Source organism: Lemur catta, chromosome 13, assembly GCF_020740605.2.
Source record: "Lemur catta isolate mLemCat1 chromosome 13, mLemCat1.pri, whole genome shotgun sequence".
Taxonomy (NCBI): Eukaryota; Metazoa; Chordata; class Mammalia; order Primates; family Lemuridae; genus Lemur; species Lemur catta.
This window is the reverse complement of record NC_059140.1, coordinates 63,457,827-63,478,601: the sequence shown is the minus strand read 5'-3', so window position 1 is coordinate 63,478,601 and position 20,775 is coordinate 63,457,827. Positions and strand designations below refer to the sequence as shown.

At 38.9% G+C, this 20,775-nt stretch overlaps 1 protein-coding gene across 2 annotated transcripts in view; it reads left to right on the top strand.

The window, feature by feature from the left end:
- The window catches only part of WDFY2 (WD repeat and FYVE domain containing 2), a 144,107-nt gene that overhangs the window by 21,821 nt on the left and 101,511 nt on the right, over positions 1 to 20,775 (top strand). The window lies entirely within an intron of this gene.

Here is a 20,775-nt window from a genome sequence, read left to right as displayed (position 1 = left end):
AAGTCCAGAGGTGGGCATTCTAGGGTTGGTCAGTGGCTCAGAGAAGCCATCAAAGACCCATGCTTGCTTCTGCCTTTCCATTCAGCCATCCTTAGTGATCCTTGTCACTTTGAAGTCTCAGGATGGCTGCTCTCCAGTCAGCATTGCATCTGCTTTCCAGGCAGGAAGGAGGAGGAGGGCAGATGGCAAAGACATATACCAGCTGCGCCGTTCTCTTTCAAAGAGCTTCCTGGAAGCTCAGTGCGGTGACTTCCGCTTACATCTCATTAACCAGAGCTGTGTCGCATTGCTACCCCTGGCTGCTCACAAGGCTGGGAAATGTAGTTTTTTTGGCTGGGCACATTATCACCCTGAGCACAATTGGAATTCTGTTGGAAAATATTTTGACAAGAATTATATACATCTGTTGTCTCGAAACTAATGGGACTCAGGAAGAGTAAAATAAATGAACATTTATTGAAAGCCTGCTATACGCTGGAAGCTGTGCTGGTTGCTTTTGAGTGCCATAGCACTCTGAGATGTAGGTCATATACACGCTTATATGAAAAAATAAAGTAAGCTCAGAGTGGATTTAAAGAGCTAAAAAAGCAGGGTTAATTGTATTCTTTGTGGATGTGTTCTCTCGATTGACTTAAGCTTACAGTTAATTTAAAGGACTATATCTTGAAACTCAGAAATGATAGTGGGAAATTTTGACAAATTTAACCATATTAATAAAAAAATCTATATATTAAAAGACAGCATTCATAAGTGAAAGCTTGGAGAAAATATATGCAACATAGATTAAAAATTCTTAATATTCCTAATAAATAAAAATCCTTTATAAATAATAAAAAGCTAGCCCTATTAAAAAGTAAAAAATATGGACAGACATTTCGCCAAAGACAATATAGATAGTCAAAAAAGGTTAGAAATAAATAGTTCAGTTCAAATTAAAAGAAACACTATAACACCATTTGTTGATTCCCAGCTTGGTACATATTTTAAAAAAGTGATAATATCCAGTTTTGTAAGGATCTAAGGAGAAAAGTCACTTTTATATACTATTGAGAATACTGTTGATACCATTATTTTGGAAAGCAGTTTGTCAGTACCTGTTGATGTGGTTTTTGAACAAAGACCCTTTGAACAGGTGCCACTTTTTGGGATAAAGTTTACTTCTTGGGATAAATTATGCTTGGGAAATATTAGCGTAATATTACAAGATGTTTATTGTGGCATTGCAATTAAATAAAAATGTGGAACAAGCTAAAATCAGTAGGGACTTGGTTAAATAAACTATGTTATGACCATACAGTTATTAACTGGAAAGCTGTCTATGGACTATTAAGTAAGCAAGTTGCAAAGTATTAATAATATGTATACTGTTTTTGTGACACCTCTCCCTGTTTAAAAAAACATCTATGTTTGCAGATAAATGAATTGAGATAAGAGGTCTGATTATTTTTCACTTTTTATGCTTAGGTATTTGAATTTTTTGCATGGGTGAATTATTCTGTGTGTGTGCGGTGTGTGTTGTATCAGACTAATTTGCAAGGATGAATTACCTGTTTTTTAAACAGTAATGACTGTTTTTAAAGTGGAATTTTTAAAAATAAAGGAATATATAAATTTGTGATTTTCAAAATGCAGATAATGATTTTTATGACTTGTTTTCTGGGAGGGAGGAGCAAACGATATGGCAGAGAGAAAAGAGTCTATGTTAATGGACAGTCTAAATTACAGAATATTGGAAAAGAAATGCTGTCTTCTTCTTTTGAACTACCTCATACTCACTTGTATCGGTCACAATAGGCTAGGTTAAATTGCAACAACAGATAACCACAAGATTTATTTCTTACTCATCGCCCATGACTCTTGAGAGGTACATACTTTGCTAACAGAGCCCTTAGGCTAACTGAGGCTCCACCAAGCGTTGCCAACTGAGGCTCCACCAAGCGTTGCCACTCACCCTGACAGGGGAAGGGATTTGGCAAATCCTGCACTGGCTTTTAAAGACTTCTTCCCAGAAGTGACACACATCCTTTCCACTTATACTTCATCAGTCAAAGCAAGCCTCATGGTTGTGCCTAAATTTAAGGAGGTTGGGAAGTACCGTCCTACTAAACTCAGAAGGAGGAGAATCAGGATATTTGACCACACCTTGATGGCTATCACAGCACTTCAAACGGGTACTGTGAGATGAATTATATGTAAAGCTTTTAGAACAGTGCCTGGCACGTAGTTCTAAGAGTTTTTATAGATACAGTAACTTACACTAAGCTAGAGGAATTTCTTAAGAATACATATTTATTGAATCAACATGTATTTATTGAGTTCATGTCATTGTGATAAACCTGTGAAAGATAAAAACATTTGTGTGTATATGGATGAGATTTTGTGAAATGTTTTCTTAATTTTTTTGAAAATCTCCCTACCCCCCAAACATGTTTATTCCCACACTGTCTGTGAAGAAAGTGCTCATTATAAAGTAAATTTGTGTGGAACTTTTGGTGTGCTTTTACAAAACTCTTAGTGTTAACTCTAACAAAACTCTAACAGCCTGTTTAATAATAATTTCCTACGTATGTTAGCTATCAGATGCATTTTATAGCAGTTAGTCCTTAGCTGTACTCGTAGGGTTTAGTTGAATGGGAAGGTACATCCCATTATGAGAAAGAAAATCTTTTTAGACAGTCCCTATACGCATGAAGTCCAAGTGCAGAATTCTTCACTTATTGTGATGTCTGTCATTCAGTACAAGGTTGTTCTTATCCGGGCAACATGAATTTATTCCTCCCTCTCTGATCTTCTTTCTTTCCCCTGTAATCCTTTCAGTCTTTTTAGTCTTACTGTCCCCAAGGAGTCACCTCTTGACCAAAAGTTCCATTCAGTTTTCCCATAAATGAGCAAATGTTTCAAGTCCTCAGACTCCTCAGGGTAGAACATCTGCAAGACAGACAAACCTTTCTCCTAGAATCCAGGAGGAGGTAGAAAATCCATCCTGCCACTTTAATAAATGGTGGGTTGAATCTCAAGAAATTTCAAGTAATGTGTTCACAGCCTGATCTATTTGAGATACAGGCTGACTTTCTAGGCTTTAAATTTTTTGCGCTAACTAGTTTGATTTATTATTTTTATTTTTCTTATGCCTCTAGCCGTTGACTAGAAACACCTCTTAAGTCTTTGCCATACTTAAAGAAATTTCTTTATTTAATAAAAGATGAAGCTGCCCGCGTGCTTCTATTTACTGTTAATTTCACCTGCCATTGTTCAGCAGCCTGCCTCTGACTATAGAAATCAAAATCTTATTAAGAGAGCAGTCACACTGTTTTTGATGTGGCATATACTTTAATGCCAAAATTTGGAATGCTTGTTAAGAGCAGACAGAATTTTGTCTCATTACCCTCAGGCCCCCTGTGTTTAGTGCGACGTTTTGGCAGCACTTTCTTAAGAGTAGTAATATCAACACTCTCTTAACAGAAGACAAGGAAGAAAATTAATTAGCATTTTTTTGGAGCACTGACTGTGTGCCAGCACTATGGTATTATACGTTACCTTAGTAGAAGTTTGCTTTGTGCTAGCAGATGGCCTCGTTCCTTATGCTAGTAACAATGATATTGATAGTAAGTTGACAATTGACAGTTCGATGCTTTACTAGTCTGTCTCTGCTCCTAGCTTCTGAGCTTCTTGAGGGCAGGGATATGTTCTGCCATGTATCCACAGTGGTGTTGCACAATGTGTTACGAATAAAATTAGTTAAATGAATGCCTGTGTAAGGGGATGAATGAATGGATAAATGAGTGGACACAGAGTGAGATGTACCACATGGTCCCTAATCTAGAGCACTTTATGATTTAGAAACAATTAGTGGATGGATGATCAGTGGATATTAGAAGGGTTTCCTAACTGATAGAGCATAATGTGGCTTGTCTAACTGGTATGAAGTGAACCCACCTGACACCACTGCAAACCCTCATTGTCATTATACAGCATCACACCCTGTGGCTAATTAACCCATATTCTCACAGAATATTTCTGGAATTTCCCTGAACACAGAACATCTCAGTTCTGGAAGATGGGAGGCTTGCCAATGCAACACAATAAAGGCTTAGAGTGCCTCCTCCCTGCCTGTCGCCATTGTGAATAGTGGAGGAGGGTGTGTTGAAGAGGGAATGGGCAGTGCCACATACCTTTCATCAAGTAGCAATCACAAGACTGCTGGAGCTCATCCACCTTTGGGAAGGCTAGGGAAGCGAATAAAATACGTAATGCCTTTTGCTGCTCTAAAAATGCTATTACTGTATGGTGAGCTACAGAGCTCAAAGTAGGAAAAAGCAAATTGTGCCTCACTTTCTTTCTTGGACTTTCTCTCACAGCTATGTCTTTTTTATCATTCTTCAGAAGACCTACTTCCTCTACCTCCACAAATAGGTAAATGAAGAACTGTAGGATATGTTTAGTGGAGACTCTCCCCTCCTGCCCCATCCAAAATTAGATAATGGAAGTGAGGTCCTTCAAATACAACTGGGGACTCTTTTCCTCATTCTACCTCCTATGGTAAACAATTAAAACAAGGGTCAGAAAAAACAATGGTTACCTATGGAACACTCAGAGAGAATGAGTCCTGTTAAAAGAAAAACTTAAGACAAATTAGATTTAACAGAGTTTAATTGAGCAAAGAATGTTTCATGCCAATTGGTCCAGTCCCCAGAACTAGAATAGACTCCAGAGCTGCCAAATCAAATGGTTGAATAACATTTATGGACAGAAATGGAAAGTGAAAGACAGAAAACAGAAGTGAGGTACAGAAACAGCTGGATTGGTTATGGCTGGGAATTTGCCTTATTTGAACCTGCTTTGAACAGTTGGCCGCCTTTGGTTGGCTGGGGTTTGGCTACTCGTTAAATGAGTATGTTGCAGTCTGTTTAACGTCAAGTAAGGTTACAGTTCACTATGTATGAAGAAACCTTTAGGCCAAACTTAAAATATGTCTGGAGGTAGCCTTAGGCCAAACTTAACTTAATAGTCCTTATTTTCTAATAATCTGGACTGGTCTTCCTTACACGCTCCTTCCCAGTACAGAAAGACAGGGGGAGAAGAATTGCTAAAGTATGGTTCAATCTGATAAAATTAGTCTGATACAATTTTAAAAAGTTTTAGGTAAATGCTTGTTTTAAAAAAATGTAAAGTGCCCTGATTCGCATATTTCCTCACTAAGATGGCATCTGGGCGAGGTGGGGGACTGTGTGGGCAGATGGAATCTGTGGACCCATCTAGTGACCTCTGGGTCCTTCTTGGCTCTGCCATGGAACAGCTGCTCTGGCCTGTTGCCTGACCTGGAGATGGCTGGGATGACATCCCTCCCTGGTGTCCTCTGTTGAAGACTCTGGGTGGCCTTTGCCTGTGTTCACTGGGTCATGCCTGGTGGTGCCCCTGGCGGGCTCCACTTACTTTAGCTCGTTCAGCATGATTCCCCTCTGGAATCTTCCCCTCTGGGTCTCTGCCTATCCTCCACCCTGCTCTTGACCTAGTGGCCTCCTGCAGCCTTTGTAGTGGTGCCATCTCTCCCCTTACCCCTGTGGGCTCTCAACCCATCCACCCCATCTGCATCTACTCACTCCCCTCTGCCCCATCCAGGCAGGATTTTCTGGGTCTTGTGGAAACAAAAGTCAGGGCCGCAGAGGAAAGGTAAACCCCAGCCATTGTTCTGACTTTGCTGTAGCTCTGAGTTTTCTTTGATATGGCTGAGCTGGGGATGGTGTGGGTGTGGCCTGTGAGGCAGTCTTTTCCCAGAACCCTAAATGGGAAGCATGGCAGAAGCCCTCCCGCCCTCGGTATTTCAATCACCCTGTGAGCACCCTTTCCAAGATGGAAGGGTGGACACATTCATCTGTTTCCTCTCTTACCTCTGGCTGTCCTCTTGTCCCCTTTTCCTCTGGGCCAGGCTTTCCCTCTTTCCTCATCCTATCAGGCTAGAATCGCTCTTACACATAAAAGACATAATTCTGCGATCAAGTCCTATTGGCTTTAATATGTTTATTGAAGTTAAAGGGATTTAGAAAAATACATTTGCTCTGGATAAAACCTGAGTAACTCTTCCCTTCTTCTTCCCTCTTCCTGCATTTTGGCTATAATAGATACCTTGGCTAGGCAAACACATACCTTTGATAGATTGGAGGTGGTCATGTTCAGTGCAGATACGTTAATAGCTTTCGAAAATAGTCTCTTCATTAAATCTAGAAGAATTAAAGGTATATTGATTACCTGGGAAAGCAGACTTGAAAGAAGTTGAGACTATTTTGAATTAAAGATTCTTAGGGACTTCATATCTTAAGCGGAGTTACCAGTAATAAAGTGGCAGCTGCCTCAGCTCTCTGAAAGTTTTAAAAGATGCAGTGTGATGGCTGGCCACATTGGTCATTTTGGGTTCCCTCAGGCACAAATGGCAGTCACCATCAGAAAAATATAGTTACTATTAGACTGGACCGGAACAGCTACATGGTACTAATGACTCTAACACTTGGATGGAGGGTTAAAAAAAGAACTTAAGTATTAATATGATGAAACAGTCCCAGTTTCCACCATTATTGCAGTGGGATTTTCTGTTTTCGAATTGATTAAAAACCACACTTCTGTCATTTGTTCTTAATTTTGTTTCATTGTTTTGCTCAATTTAGCTTTATTTAAAAAGATATGGTGTGTAAGTGGGGGAAAGAAGGGGAAAGAAGGGTTGTTTAGCTTCATATTGCACATTGCATTTTAAGTTTATAAAATTGCACTGGAATTGGAGATCATTATTAGTTCCCTTTTTACAAAAGCACAGGATTAACCCAAAGCATGTTTGTGCTGTGATTCACTCCAGGAGGCCATATGCTGAGCTTTACAATATTTGTATCCCTAAAGATAATATTTGAATTTTAAAAGAATGTTTAAATGGAGCACTTGACATTCTTCTCTGTGTTTTGAGTCCCTACTCCTTTAGATACTTTCTCTTTCTTTTTATTATTCTTTATTCCAGTTTTGTGAATCTATCCAGATATTTATAAGCCCATACAAATTTCCTGTAGCCACTGTCTCCTGTGGTGGCCCATGTGTGGGTAGATGCGTGTTCTTTACTTGGGCAGCAACATACATTCACAGTATTTTGTTGACCAAGCTCCCTCTCTAGCTGCATTATCCGTCTTAGATACAGCTGGAGCAGTTTACAAGGTTCAAATTCTGAAGCTGGTGGAGGGCTCACTCCCTCTGTAAAATGAAAATGAACCAGTAGGGATTTTAGGATAATATTCATTCGTTTGTTCATTTATTAAAGATTTATTAATGATATGCCTGGCACTATGCTGGGTTGTAAGCATAAAAACACAGGGTACACAGAAACTGTTCTCAAAAAGCTCCCAATTCGGTCGGGGATGCAGGTGAGTAAACAGTTATCTGTAGTTATCAGATAACCACAGTATCTGTAGTTACCGATATCAGTAACAGTTATCAGTACAGTGGGGGAAGAGAAGGACGATCATATAATTATTTATCGTCCAAATTGGGATACTTTTAAAAGCGAAGTTAGGTTTAACAGTATACTTTTAAAATGGTAAATTTTATGTTATGTGTTCTTTTACCACAATTTTTAAAAAAACGAAGTTAGGTGCCGTTAATATTTAGGCAAGGCCAAAAGGCATACACCAGGGCATTCCTGGGCAGAGGGGCTGAGTGGACAACCTAAGTAAGAGTAATAGTACTAGAAAGATGAAAGGGAGCCTGGAGGAGGGCAGGGACTTGAAAAAATGCGGTGCCTTACCTTCCTTATCTCTAAAATGGGCATGATTATAGCACCTCATTCATAGACGTGGTTGTGAGGATTCAGTGAGTTATTAATATTTCAAGGTCCTGGAATACTGCCTCAGATAAGAGTTCAATTTTTTAAAAATCTCTTCCCCATTTTTCAAGAACTACCTGTGATTTTCTTTGGCTGTAGATGTTGATATTTTTTGCGTGTTGTTTACAAGTAGCCTGCCTCTCAACAGATGTTTGTGGTTTAAATCTTTCAGATCTCGTCACTCTCTCATCAGTGAATACTCCAGTGCGCCACATGTCAGAATGTACATCCTGTGAACACGAGGAAGCTACCTATTTCCAGCTTTTTCTCATTCCCGCTAGAAATTTGGGGTATTCTGTGGTTTCTGACCTCTTAACCTTGTGGTCATTTCTGTCTTTCCATGATAGGCAGTTATTATTACAGGCAGTTCTTTTTCCTTTCTTTCTTTCTTTCTTTCTTTCTTTCTTTCTTTTTATTTTTTTAAAAGGCATCGGTCCTCTTTTAATCTCTAGAAGTAATTTCTCCAGTATCTCCACACCATCTCTGCCCTCCCACCACAGCAAGCTTTTAAAATAAAGAGTCATAATACAGAGACATAATTAGACTGCGTTCCCACTGTTGCCCAACATTCCTTTTAAGAACTGTCTTTAAAGTGATTGAATTCTATTTTGAGGTAACGTGATAAAGGTGAAGGAGTAGTGAAAGGATCAGGTTGGGAGAAACCAGCAGATGGTGAAACTGATTCATTTACTCAGAGGCTACTCCAGGCACACGCTTTTCTTGGGCCAGCTGAGGACAGATTACTGCTGGATTCTGATAAAACTTGCTAAAAGTGGGAGTTCAGATTTGATCTGAGATACTTGAACTCTATGTCTCAGGCCTTACCTGATTATTTATAGTTCTGTTCCCAAGAACTGCGGTGTGAACCATTGCTCTTGCACCTTTGTGACTGTGGCTGGCTTGCTTTTTCTGGTTCCATTCATTGCTGGGAGTGGCAAGAATCTTGTGTGTTGGGGTCTTGATAGGACTGTACTACCAGGCCTCTTTCACTTTGCTTATTTGACTTTAAGTCAGCATGTGTTCAACAACTGTTAGTTGAGTCCCTGACTCTGCACCAGGCACTATTCCAGGTATGGGATAATATTAGTAAACAAAACAAAGATCCTTGCTACTGTGGAGCTTACATTCTTGTAGGGAGAAATAAATAATAAGCAATAATCATAATAAATGAGTAAAGAGTATGTTAGAGGGTGATAAGCTCTATGAACAAAGATACAGAACAGGGTTAAAGGACTGGGAAGGTAGGTCTTAGAGGCATGGGTGTGAAGTTTTTGCTTTTTAAAGTGAATGGGCGGGGTGGTACTTACTGAAAGGCAGTATTTGAGCAAAGATTTGAAGCAAGTGAGGGGGTTTGCTATGGGGCAGTCTGGCTGAGGGAATGGCCAGTGCAAAGGCAGGGACGTCTTTGGTGTTGAGCAGGGAGGCCACTGTGTCTGGGAGGAGAGAGAGGAGGTGAGAGAAGGGAGGGGGTCTTAGGCGATGAGGTCAGGGGGATGTCTCAAGATGAAAGATGGTGGTGTAGACCGCTGTGAAGATTTAGGCATTTACTCTAGTAAAATGGGGCACCACTGCTGAGTTTTGAGCAGAGCAGGATCAAGATTTAATTTGTTTTAATAATATCAACAGACCATTGTGGAGAGTGAAGCAGGTACAGGGCAGGGTGGATGGGGCTGGAAGCTGGCAGACCATTAGGCAACCATTGCAGTAGGGGAGGTGACGGCGGCTGTGACCAGGATGATGGTGGCAGGGTGGTAAGAGGCAGTAAGTTCTGGGTAGATAGGCTTTCATAATCCAAACTTGACTTGGTGTTTCTGGTCAAGTACATCTGATTGCACTTAAGCCACACACATTCCTAGTATCGGTATGATGGTTTCCTCCTCACTTAAGACTGCATGTGCGCACATCTGTGTGTGTAATGGGAATAACGGTTGGGGTGCAAAACTCATATTCTCAAATTTTAGTTTGCTCTTTTTAAAGCTGAAAGGAATGTAACCATCCCATAGCTCCAGTTAGTAATAAAAGAGAAAAGCTGTCTCTGTTTATCTTTAAAGTGATACATCTTTTTAAAAAACAAATTAATATTTATAATATGCAAAGCAAAATTGTTCCACCCCACCTCAAGGCAGCCACCACTAAAATTTGGTACCCATTCTTAATAAGAATCAATTCAAAATATTCCTCAGTTTGGAGGGTTTCAGAAGTTCAATACAAAAACGGCAGTCAGTTATAGAATAAGTGTCTCTGGACTTGAGAGCTAAGCAAAAATATTACTGAGGCCAACTGAAATCATGTGGAAGTCAGCCAAGATTAGCCAGCTCTGAGCGCTGCTAACCCTGGCTGAGGGGGGAATGCTGACAGGGCAGGCAGGAGATGCAGCCAGGACTTGGGAAAGGAAACTGATATCAAGAGGGAATTTTCACCTGATGCAGCATTTAATCCTTAACACTCTAGTGAGTTATTCCTGTTTGATTTTTTTTAATATTGCTATACACTGTTTATATATTTATAAATAAGTCTGGGCAAGAATTTTTCTCAAACCCTTTAGTCATAGTTGGGTGGCTCTGGAGCACCCTGGCAGCCAAGCGTGGCCTCACAGCAAGGATATAAAGAACAGATGCTGAAGGGGAAAGAATATTTTAAATTTCACTTGAAATCCTGAACTTTTAAATAAGTGAGGAAATGAGACCCAGGTTTGTCTTTAGAACATACATTCTTCAACGATAAGAGCTGGATCTTTTTTCTTTCTCCATTAAGTACTTGTGGCAGCATTTGCACAGTAGAAAGAAAACAGGGCTTGCAGTGAGACTGGTTTGGTTCAAATTCCAGCTTCTCTTACTATTATCCGTGAAGTCTGAGCAACGTATCCTCCCAAGCCTCCATTTCCTTCTCCGTAAAAAGAGAGTTTTTAAATATCTACTTACTAAAAGGGTTGTAAAGATCATTCCCAGCAACATACACAAACTATAGGAAGTGTCTGCCACAGTACAAGGCTCAGTGAATATGAATAGCTCCTTCCTCTTTCTCTACCCGTGGGGCTCAACCCATGAGTTTTGATGGATGCTTAACATCTTAGATGTTTGTAGTTTGTTCAAATTTGTATAGGAAGTATATTACATCTAATAAGTTTTGTGATTAATGTGGCAGGGCCTAAAATAAAATGAAACAAAGCTTAAAAAAATTTTATTTTAGTTGAGCTTTTTGTTTACAATTTGATGCTTCCAAATTCCTCTCTTCAGTGCCTCATATCACATTACTAAAGACAACTGCAATAACAAAAAAGGCAGAGATTAATTTCTATTCCTGTGGAAGGAGAAGAAGAGGCAGGATGACCTAATAGGGTCCTTGATGCATTGCAGATGCCAATTAGCTTCTTTACTCTGCATGTCATATTTAACTGAATGGAATTTTCTTACTGGAGGATTTGTAATATCTAAAAAGGGCCTTGGAAACTGATTGACCAGCGTTTTAAAAATAGGATCATAACTTTAAGATTGAGCAGCAGGATAAAGTCTTGTAGGGTTTAGGTCTCTAATGAAGACATCTTTGTGTGCTCCATGGAACATTTCTTCCTGTTTTTTGAACTGTCATTCATTTCGATGGTTTTAAACTGTACGTGGACTGTTTCCTTGCATATGAAATGAAAAGTTAGATGAGATTATTTCTCAGGTGCCCTTCAACTTTGAATCAACATTCTGAGACCCAAATTTTTAGTTTTAAGCTATGGAGAAGACAGTGTTGGAAGGTGCCTATGAAACTAGTGGATAAGTGGTACTCTACGTGGGAAGTCTCTCAAGCTGTTCTGTCTCTAAAGTGGGGAAGGTTAACAGAAAGAATTCACTGAAGCACACACCAAATGGATAGTGTGGGTTTCTCCTAGCTTGCTTTGGTCTCTAAACATTCATTTTGACTACAGAAGACTTGGAGCACAGATGGTTACGGTATTAATTAAATATTGAAAAGAATTTGAGCCCCTTGGAAATTAATGCAATCTAATCATGGATTTGTTGGGTTTTTTGGTTTTGTTTTGTTTTGTGTTTTTTTGAAACAGGGTCTTACTTTGTTACCCAGGTTGGAGTGCAATGATGTTATCATAGCTCCCTGTGACCTCAAAGTCTTGGGCTCAAGGGGTCCTGCCTCAGCCTCCTGTGTAGCTAAGACTGTAGGTGCATACCATGCCCAGCTAATTTTTCTTAGTTTTTTGTAGAGACAGGGTCTTGCTATGTTGCTCAGGCTGATCTCGAACTCCTGGCCTCAAGCGATCCTCTTGCCTTGGCTCCCCAGAGTGCTGGGATTACAGACATGAGCCACCACACCCAGCTACCGTGGATTTGTTTTAATATTAACTTTATGAAGTATGATGCATGAAAAGAGGATGTCAATTGTATTTAAGTTTCCCAGTTTAATGTGAGTTTGGGAGAGGATGCTAATTATTAAACTTTAAAAGTTCCTCACTGCAAAATGATCTATTTACCTATTTTTATTTTCCCTATTTATTTATAAGGGTTGTAGTCAGTAATAAATGAAATAAAGACATGTGCACTACTCTGTGCACTGGTCAATTCCAAACCAGTGTTACACTTTACATAGAGGATAATCATTAACAACATCATAGCTTCCTTTTTATACAAAACTACAGTGCATGTGGTGGAAAATTTAAAAGCCTCATGCACACGACAAATTAACTGGAAAGAATTCTAACTGGAAAACAAGGAGAAAGTACCTATGTCATTATGGCCAAGGGGTAATTAAGCCCTTTCTTTTTCTTCAGTAACACTTCTCTTTTAGTTCTTGATTATATATATTTTTTTCTTTTTTTTGGCTTATATTACATTCTTATGAAAAATATTGAAAGTACAAAAACAGTATATGAAGCAGGAGGTAAGAAACTACCTGTGAGCCCACCATCTTGGAGCAACCACTATGAACATGTTTCCTTTAACTTTTTTTTTTCTTTGATCTTAGTAAAGATTATTTTGTATATACAATCTTAATAAACCTTGTATTTGTCGATGTCCTCAGCACATTCATGCTGATAGAGTGGAAATATGGAGCCTCAACCATTAAAGACCGTTGAGTTACTGAATTGACCTGGAACCGCCTATTTCTTAGTCCTTTTAAGTTGGATTGTTTTTTGTTGAAATCATTTTATCTGGTCTTGAACTCCTGGCCTCAAGTGATTCTCTCGTCTAGGGCTTCTAAAGTGCTGGGATTATAGGTGTGAGCCACTGACCCAGCCATAAATAATTTTAGTTGGGTAGTCCGTTATTTGCAGCCCAAATCATCTTAAACTGATGGCCAACAGTCATATGAAAAAATGCTCAGCATCACTAATCATTAGATAAATGTAAATTGAAACCAGGATGAGGTATCATTTTACACCAGTCAGAATGGCTATTATTAAAAAGACAAAAAACAGATGTTGGCAAGGATGCAGAGAAAAGGGAACTCTTACATACTGTTGGTGGTAATGTAAATTAATACAGTCTCTGTGGAAAACAGTATGGAGATTCCTCAAAGAACTAAAAATACAACTACCATTCGATCTAGCAATCCCACCGCTGGGTGGGTACCTGAAGAAAAAAATACCAATTTATCAAAAAGACACCTACACTCATATGTTTATTGTAGCACAATTCACGATAGCAAAGATATGGAATCAACCTAAGTGTCCATCAATGAAAGACTGGATAAAGAAAATATGGTATATACACACAATGAAATACTATTCAGCCATAAAAAGAATGAAATAATGTCTTTTGTAGTAACATGGATGGAACTGGAGGCTCTTATCTTAAGTGAAGCAAGTCAGACACAGAAAAACAAATACCACATATTCTCACTTACACGTGGGAGCTAAATAATATATACACATAGACACAGAGTGTGGAATGATAGAACAATGGAGACATGGAGGTATGAGGATGAGAAATTACTTAATGGGTACAATGTGTGTTATTTGGGTGATGAATACCTTAAAAGCCCTGACTTTACCACTACACAGTCTATGCATGTAACAAACTTGTACTTGTACCCCATAAATTTGTACAAATAGAAGAAAGAAAAACTCTATGAGACTGTGTAAAAAACATCCTAAACTGAGAACACTGTCCTGAATTTATTATTTATTCCCATGTGTAATTTTTTACTTTTACAGAATGTGAATGTAGGATAAATTTCTACAGGTGGAATTTTGGTTCAAAGATTATACACTTTCATCTTTTTGATTTCTGAGGATTTTTTTTAATTTTCTTGCCAGCTCATCATGAGACTTTAAAACAAATTTTTATTTGAAGAAATTCTTTTGGTGTTTTAAACTGGAAGGATTTTTTTTTCTTTTTTTAAAAAAGTGTGCTTCTCCACATTATCTGCAATGTTATTTCTTTCTTTATATTCACTTTTTGAACAATTCCTATATGCCTGATACTTTTGCACACATTGCTTCATTTAATAACCCAGGAAGACAGTGGTATTTTGCCCTTTCACTCAGTTTATGAGGATTCCTCTTTTAAAAGAGTATTTAACTCATTAGTGTTTACTGAATATTTGGTCTTGTTCTTGGCTTCTTGTGTTAGGTTTTCAAAGTATGCTTTCTTTTTGTTTACCTTTTTCTGAGTTTTATTTTGCTTTTTGTTTATCAAGTTTTTTTTTTTTTAAAGAAGGAAAACAATTCTCTTTGTTACTTGGGAGTTATTTGTGCAATCTTTGTTCTTACTGTGGATACATTTAAAATTTGACTGATTTGTTTATCATTAGAATATTCGATATGGAGTTCCCTTAAGCCTTATCTGTGCCTCAGCATGTTTTCTTCCTTCCTTCCCCTTACTTCTTCAATTTTGTTGAAATAACGGGAACTATTTGTTCATACTGTTTTTTTTTTTTACATTATGCTCCTTCATGTGTCCTTTCTGAATATTTGCATTGATTTCAACACCATTAGCATGCATTATGTAGACCACTGTAGTTTTGTTAGCTTTATTGCTCACAGCTATTTCTTTTATGCTTCTATATATCTTCTACTTTCTTGAGTTCTTAATTCTAATTTATTTTTTCAGTTGATTGTATAACCTCCCTTCATTAAGAATATTTTTCCAGACAGGATACATGGAAAGTATATTTTTGAGTCCTTTTGTGTATATTAATATACTTCTTCTGCTGTATAATAATGATAGTTATGGTATTGATAATTTATCTAAATATAGAATTCTTGGGTCACAGTCTTTTCCCTTCACAGTCTTATACATCTTACTCCATTATCTCTTAGCACTTAGTGTGGTAGATGAGAAGCTCAATGGCCACCTCATTCATATTCCTTTTTACTTTTTTAATCTTGGTGGAGGTCCAGATGTCTATTGGACTTTTCTGTCTCTCCAACATTCAAAAATTCTCCTTGGAGGCATGGTTCTTTTATGATTAATTCTGCCAAGGTCAGAATGAATGATTTCAATCTAAAAACCTCATTTTAAGTTCTGTTTTTCACATTATTTATTTATTATTTTTCATTAATGATTATATCCTCCTATTTTGTTTTTTCTTTCTGAGATTCCTGTTATATACATATTTGATCTTTTATAGATCTGTCATTCAGGTGGTATCTTCTGCACTGATAATTTCCCATTTTTCATGACTTTCTTGTGAGTTCTGAAGATCTCATTGAGCAGGGCTTCTCAGGCACCAGTGTGGTTTTCTGCAGTAGCCAGTCTGCATTTCACTGCCTCTCTTCTATAGGCCACCAGTGTCCCTTTTTACTTTCATATACTATTATTTCCTGTTGCTCATTTTCATCTTTCTTCATAACTTTTATATCAGTGATGTGATGTTTCTTTGAATCCCACTGAGAATGTCAGTTTTAAAATTTGCAAACTTGTCTTACTTCTTGCAGTTAGCCTAATTATTCACATTTCTCCACTCTCGTCTAGTTTGCCAGCTTCTCTGTTTGCTCATCTGTCAAGCGAGGTCCAGTTTGTTTAATGTTGGTAACTGAAATATGCTTTGTCAGAGGTTGTGTAGGTCATTGTTCAGTTCTTTTCACTAAAAAAAGGCAAAAATTTTTTTATCAGCAGTTTAGGGTTCTAATAGTTTGTGTGGGTAGGGTTGGAGCTGTAGGCAGTGGGAGACAGCTGCAGGGTGGACTTTGCCTTTGTTCAGGAACAGTCTCCCTTTTGTGTCTGCCTTGGCAGTGCGAGGTCTGCTGGGGTAGTTTCCCTTCCCCCTGAATAGCTGCCTGGCCTCAGCCATTCAGTCAGAAGGTCTAGCACGACTGGTTCTCCATGGTCTTGCCTCCAGCCTCTGCTCCAATCCAGGAGCTGTCAGTAGGCTCTAAAGAGGCGATCCTGGTGGATTTGGCCCCCTGTTGTATGTAGTGGAGGAACCCTGGTTTTGCTACTTATTAGCCATATAGCATTGGTCATCTTGTTTAACTTCTGAGCACCAGTTTATTCATGTATATAATAATATTAAAATTTGTTAACAGTTTATGGTACTCAGTAGGGAGTCTGGCTGTCAATGATTGATGAATGGCAGCAGTTTTGCTGTGGATGTTTTGGGAACCGGCTGCTAATTGGGGTCTCCACTCGTGCCCTTTGCTAAACCATTCCCACTGACTCTTTGCAAGAGTTCAGGTTTGTGGCTGGGGTGCTTGTTAAGTGGCCAGTGAGTGCTGGGGAATTTTTCATATTTGAATTAGTTGGATTCTTTTAGCAAGAAATGATGACAGAGGAGGGAGTCACATGTATCATCTTGGTTCTAGATACTCACGTGTAATTCTTTGAACCACCTGAAATTTTTGGAACTAAATAATTCAATAAATAGGGCAGCACCTTTTATTGTACAATTCATTTGTCCCCTCCATTATTTGTAATAACTTTGTAGTATGCTAATTAGTATGTGTACTTTAGTATGTTTCTGGGCTTTTAGTCTGTTGGTCATTCTGTTTAATCTGGTATGTTGCCAAGCTATTTTAGTCTTTTTTCAGTGGCAGGAGAGAATAGTTGTTAAGAGCATGGGATTTGGAGACAGGCTGCCTGGGTTCGAATTCTGGCTAAGTAAATTACTTAACCTCTTAGAAATTAATTAACTTACCCTCGCTGTGCCTTAGTTCGTCATCTCGAAAATGGACATGGTGATTGTGCCAATTTAGAGGATCATGGTAAAGATTAAATCAAATAATTCTCATAAAGTCATTAAAACTGAGCTTGGCTCAGAGTAAGGGCTCAATAAATGTTAGTTGTTATTATTACGTTTTAAAATCTACTGCCATGTGCAACATAGACTTTTTTTTTTATTTCTGAGTTCAGCTTCTAAGACTGGAGATCAAAAAACCACAAAGATTCTCTTTCTCCGTCATGATCTTTCTACTTTATTTCCAAGCAGACTATTACAGGGCTTTAACAACAACCAGGAACTAACAGTGTAGTCTTGGCCAGGCACAGTGGCTTATACCTGTAATCCCTGCACTCTGGGAGGCTGAGGAGGGAAGATCACTTGACACCAGGAGGTAAAGATCAGCCTGGGCAACGTAGCGGGACCCTGTGTCTACAGAAAAAAAAAATAGCCAGGCTTGGTGGCACACACCTGTAGTCCCAGCTACTTGGAAGGCTGAGGTGGGAGGATTGCTTGAGCCCAGGAGGTCAAGGTTATAGTGAACTATGATCAGGCCACTGCACTCCAGACTGGGTGATAGAGCAAGACCCTATCTCTAAAAAAATGAAATAATAGTGTAGTCTTGCAAAACCCTGGAGGTGTGTTTTTAAGAAATAGTGGGTGAAAATCTGACTCTGGATACTTGGGACCCCGTTTTTATCCTCTTTGTATTCCTAGTACTAGTCCTGGTTCATGGTAAGTACTTCATATGCTTATCAAAATGAAGGAAAAGTAGTACTTCAACCTTTTTCATAAGCAAAGATTTTAAAATACATCACGAGTCTGGGTCAGAGTGAATTAAGCTTATGTAAATTTACAGTACCTGTTAGCGCTTTAAGATTGGAAAAGGCTAATTTTTTTCTCATATATTCAATACCAAGAAATAACTATAGTAGAGCAAAGAGGACTTTTTTTTTTTTTTTTTTTTTTGAGACAGAGTCTTGCTCTGTCACCCGGGCTAGAGTGCCGTAGTGTCAGCCTAGCTCACAGCAGCCTCAAGCCCCTGGGCTCAAGCCATCCCCCTGCCTCAGCCTCCCAAATAGCTAGGACTACAGGCCCACGCCACCTCTCCCGACTAATTCTTCTATTTTCAGTAGAGACAGGGTCTCGCTCTTGCTCAGGCTGGTCTCAAACTCCTGACCTCAAGTAATCCTCCTGCCTTGGCCTCCCAGAGTGCTAGGATTACAAGCATGAGCCACCGTGCCCGGCCCAAAGAGGACTTTTTTGCTGAAACATTTATGTACTGATCAAAGCAATTGGGTGTGTTACAGTTGGGTTAAGTGGATTTCATTCTCATGTCAGAGTTGGAGGAGAAGAAAGGGAAATATGCCAAGCCCCCTCCAAGAGGAAACCCTAAACCTTTTATATGGCAAGAGTTATAAGATGAATTATGAAGCGATCATCATTTTCCATGCCAGCCAAAGAGCAGTAGCTTTGTGTAATTAAGAGAATTTCACAGAGCAGCATGCCTTTTGTCTCCTGTACCTACAGGAGGCATAAATTAGAAGTCTAAGTAATGCACTGTGCAAGGTGCTGTAAATGCCTATAGGCCATTTTCCTCCATATTTTCTGTCTTCTGTTGTCTAAATAGTGAGAACTTTTCACCAGAATTTCTCCATTCACCTTTTGTCATCTGAGTCTGATTTATTCCTCTCTCTGAGCATTCTGATAGCTTCAGAAATAGTCTCATGGTAAGACTTAGGCTTCAGAGATAGACTGCCTGGCAGTAACTCCTGGTTCTTCCCCTCCCTGGCTTGGGGACCACAGACAGGTTAGTGTCTCCACACTGCAGTTCCCAGTTCCTCACTTCTAAAAGGGAAGTGAAAACAGGAGCTCCCTCCCTCCTAGTACTTTTGTGAAGATTAAATGAATATAAAGCTAGTAAAGCACAATGTGTCTTAAAATAACAACTGCTCAATACGTTATTATTCCTTCTACTGCTATTATTTAACTTTCCCAACTAGTAGAAGGAGAGGTGGCAGTTTTACTGTAACCCTACCTCCATTCCCTATTTCTCTTTTGGTTCCCCATATCTGGGTAGTGCCAAAGTGTAACTCCCTTCTCAGACTATGGAAGTGCCCACATACACTTTAATCTGGCTTGACTCTCTTATTGGAAGGAATGCCCACCAGAAGTTTCATCATCTTTTTGTCCATATGCTGGATATACAACTTTGTCTCTTTTTCTATGTGTCAGGAAGCCCAGCAATTATCTGTTAGTTGGTAATATGTCTTACAAGATTTTGGTTTTTGCTGGGATTTGCTCATTTTCAGGTCAGTGGGTCAGTTGCTTCAGCTACCTTTGTAACCCACGTTCATACGTGCACACTGGCATTTCACACACTGGCACACACATTCTGATTTTTAAACATGCTTTAGACTAAAAAATTCCCCCTTTTACTGTTATGTTAGTTATTTTGGCCCTAGTTAACTGGTTATTGCCAAAATAGGCCTGTAGGCCATGATTGGTATAACTTGGGAGGTGCCCATCCTGGCAGAGAGGGCAAAGAGGGAATTGACCTTGACCCATTTAGTCAGGGTGGAAAACAGCCAGTTCTTTGGCTTTGTGGGAAGATAGGTCTTTTAAATCATGGAAAGCAAAATCATTGCAGCAATTACCCAGGGCCAGTTAATTGAAAGTACTCACAAGACTTCACAAAGTATATTTACCTAAGGCTTTAATAAGACCAAGGATACAGTAAAGCAGGGGAAGGAAAACACAGGCAAGCATCAAGGAGGTCTAGGATATTCCAGGTCCTCTCTCATTTGACAGAATGCTGTTTGTCTTTGGATCACGAGCCATCTAGATACACATGAGACAGCTTTGCCTAGACAGATAGGTCAATGGAGCAGAATAAGGTTCAAAAAGAAACCCACACATATATAGTTAATTGATTTTTGACAAAAGAGCAAAGGCAACTCAGTGGAGAAAGAATAGTCTTTACAACAAATGGTGCTGGAATAATTGGATATCCACATGTGAAAAAATGAACTTCAATCCATAACTCATACCACATGCAAAAATGAACACATAGCAGATTATACACTTAAATGTAAAACCTAAAATCGTAAACCTTCTAGAAGAAGCATAGCACAAAATATTTGTGACTAAAAGCTCCATTTTAATAAGACCCCCAGGTTATTCTTATGCACATTAAAATCTGAAAAGGACTGCCCTGCCCTATAAAGTGAGTGTTGAAGGATGTACTAGTTATGCAGGAGTAAACAGGGCATGGGGCGGAACAGACGCTTCAGCAGAAGGCCAGTGTGCACAGGGACTTACAGGTATTGATGATGAGTTAGGGCAGTGATTTCGTTGAACAAGTTTATGCAAAATTTTTGCCAGAGTGCAGTGAAATTTTTTTTAAAAAGACAATGCAGTGAGCTTTCTATTCCTAAAATTAAATTTATTCAAGTTTTAAAGTTATAAGACCATGTTTTCCTTAACTTTTTGTAAAATGAAAATGCTAGCAAATTGTAGATTTTATTTTTGTTTGAAATATTTTTCTTGGCAAATAAAAAGTTGGCAACTCTTTGTTTAACTTACTACCCTCTTAGTTGTTTTTGTTATTGTTTTTCCTGATCTATGAAATCCAGAAGTTTGGCAGCTACTGCATTAGAGAACTAAGAGTAGTTTAGTAGAGTATGGGGCCAGTGTTGGGCAGCTGAGGTGGGTAGGGCCAGAGAAGCAGACAGAATTCAGATCCTGCAGTGTCTGGTAGATCATGGGGTAGACTTGATCACCAGATCTTTGAAGGTTGTGGCATAATAAGATTTGGATTT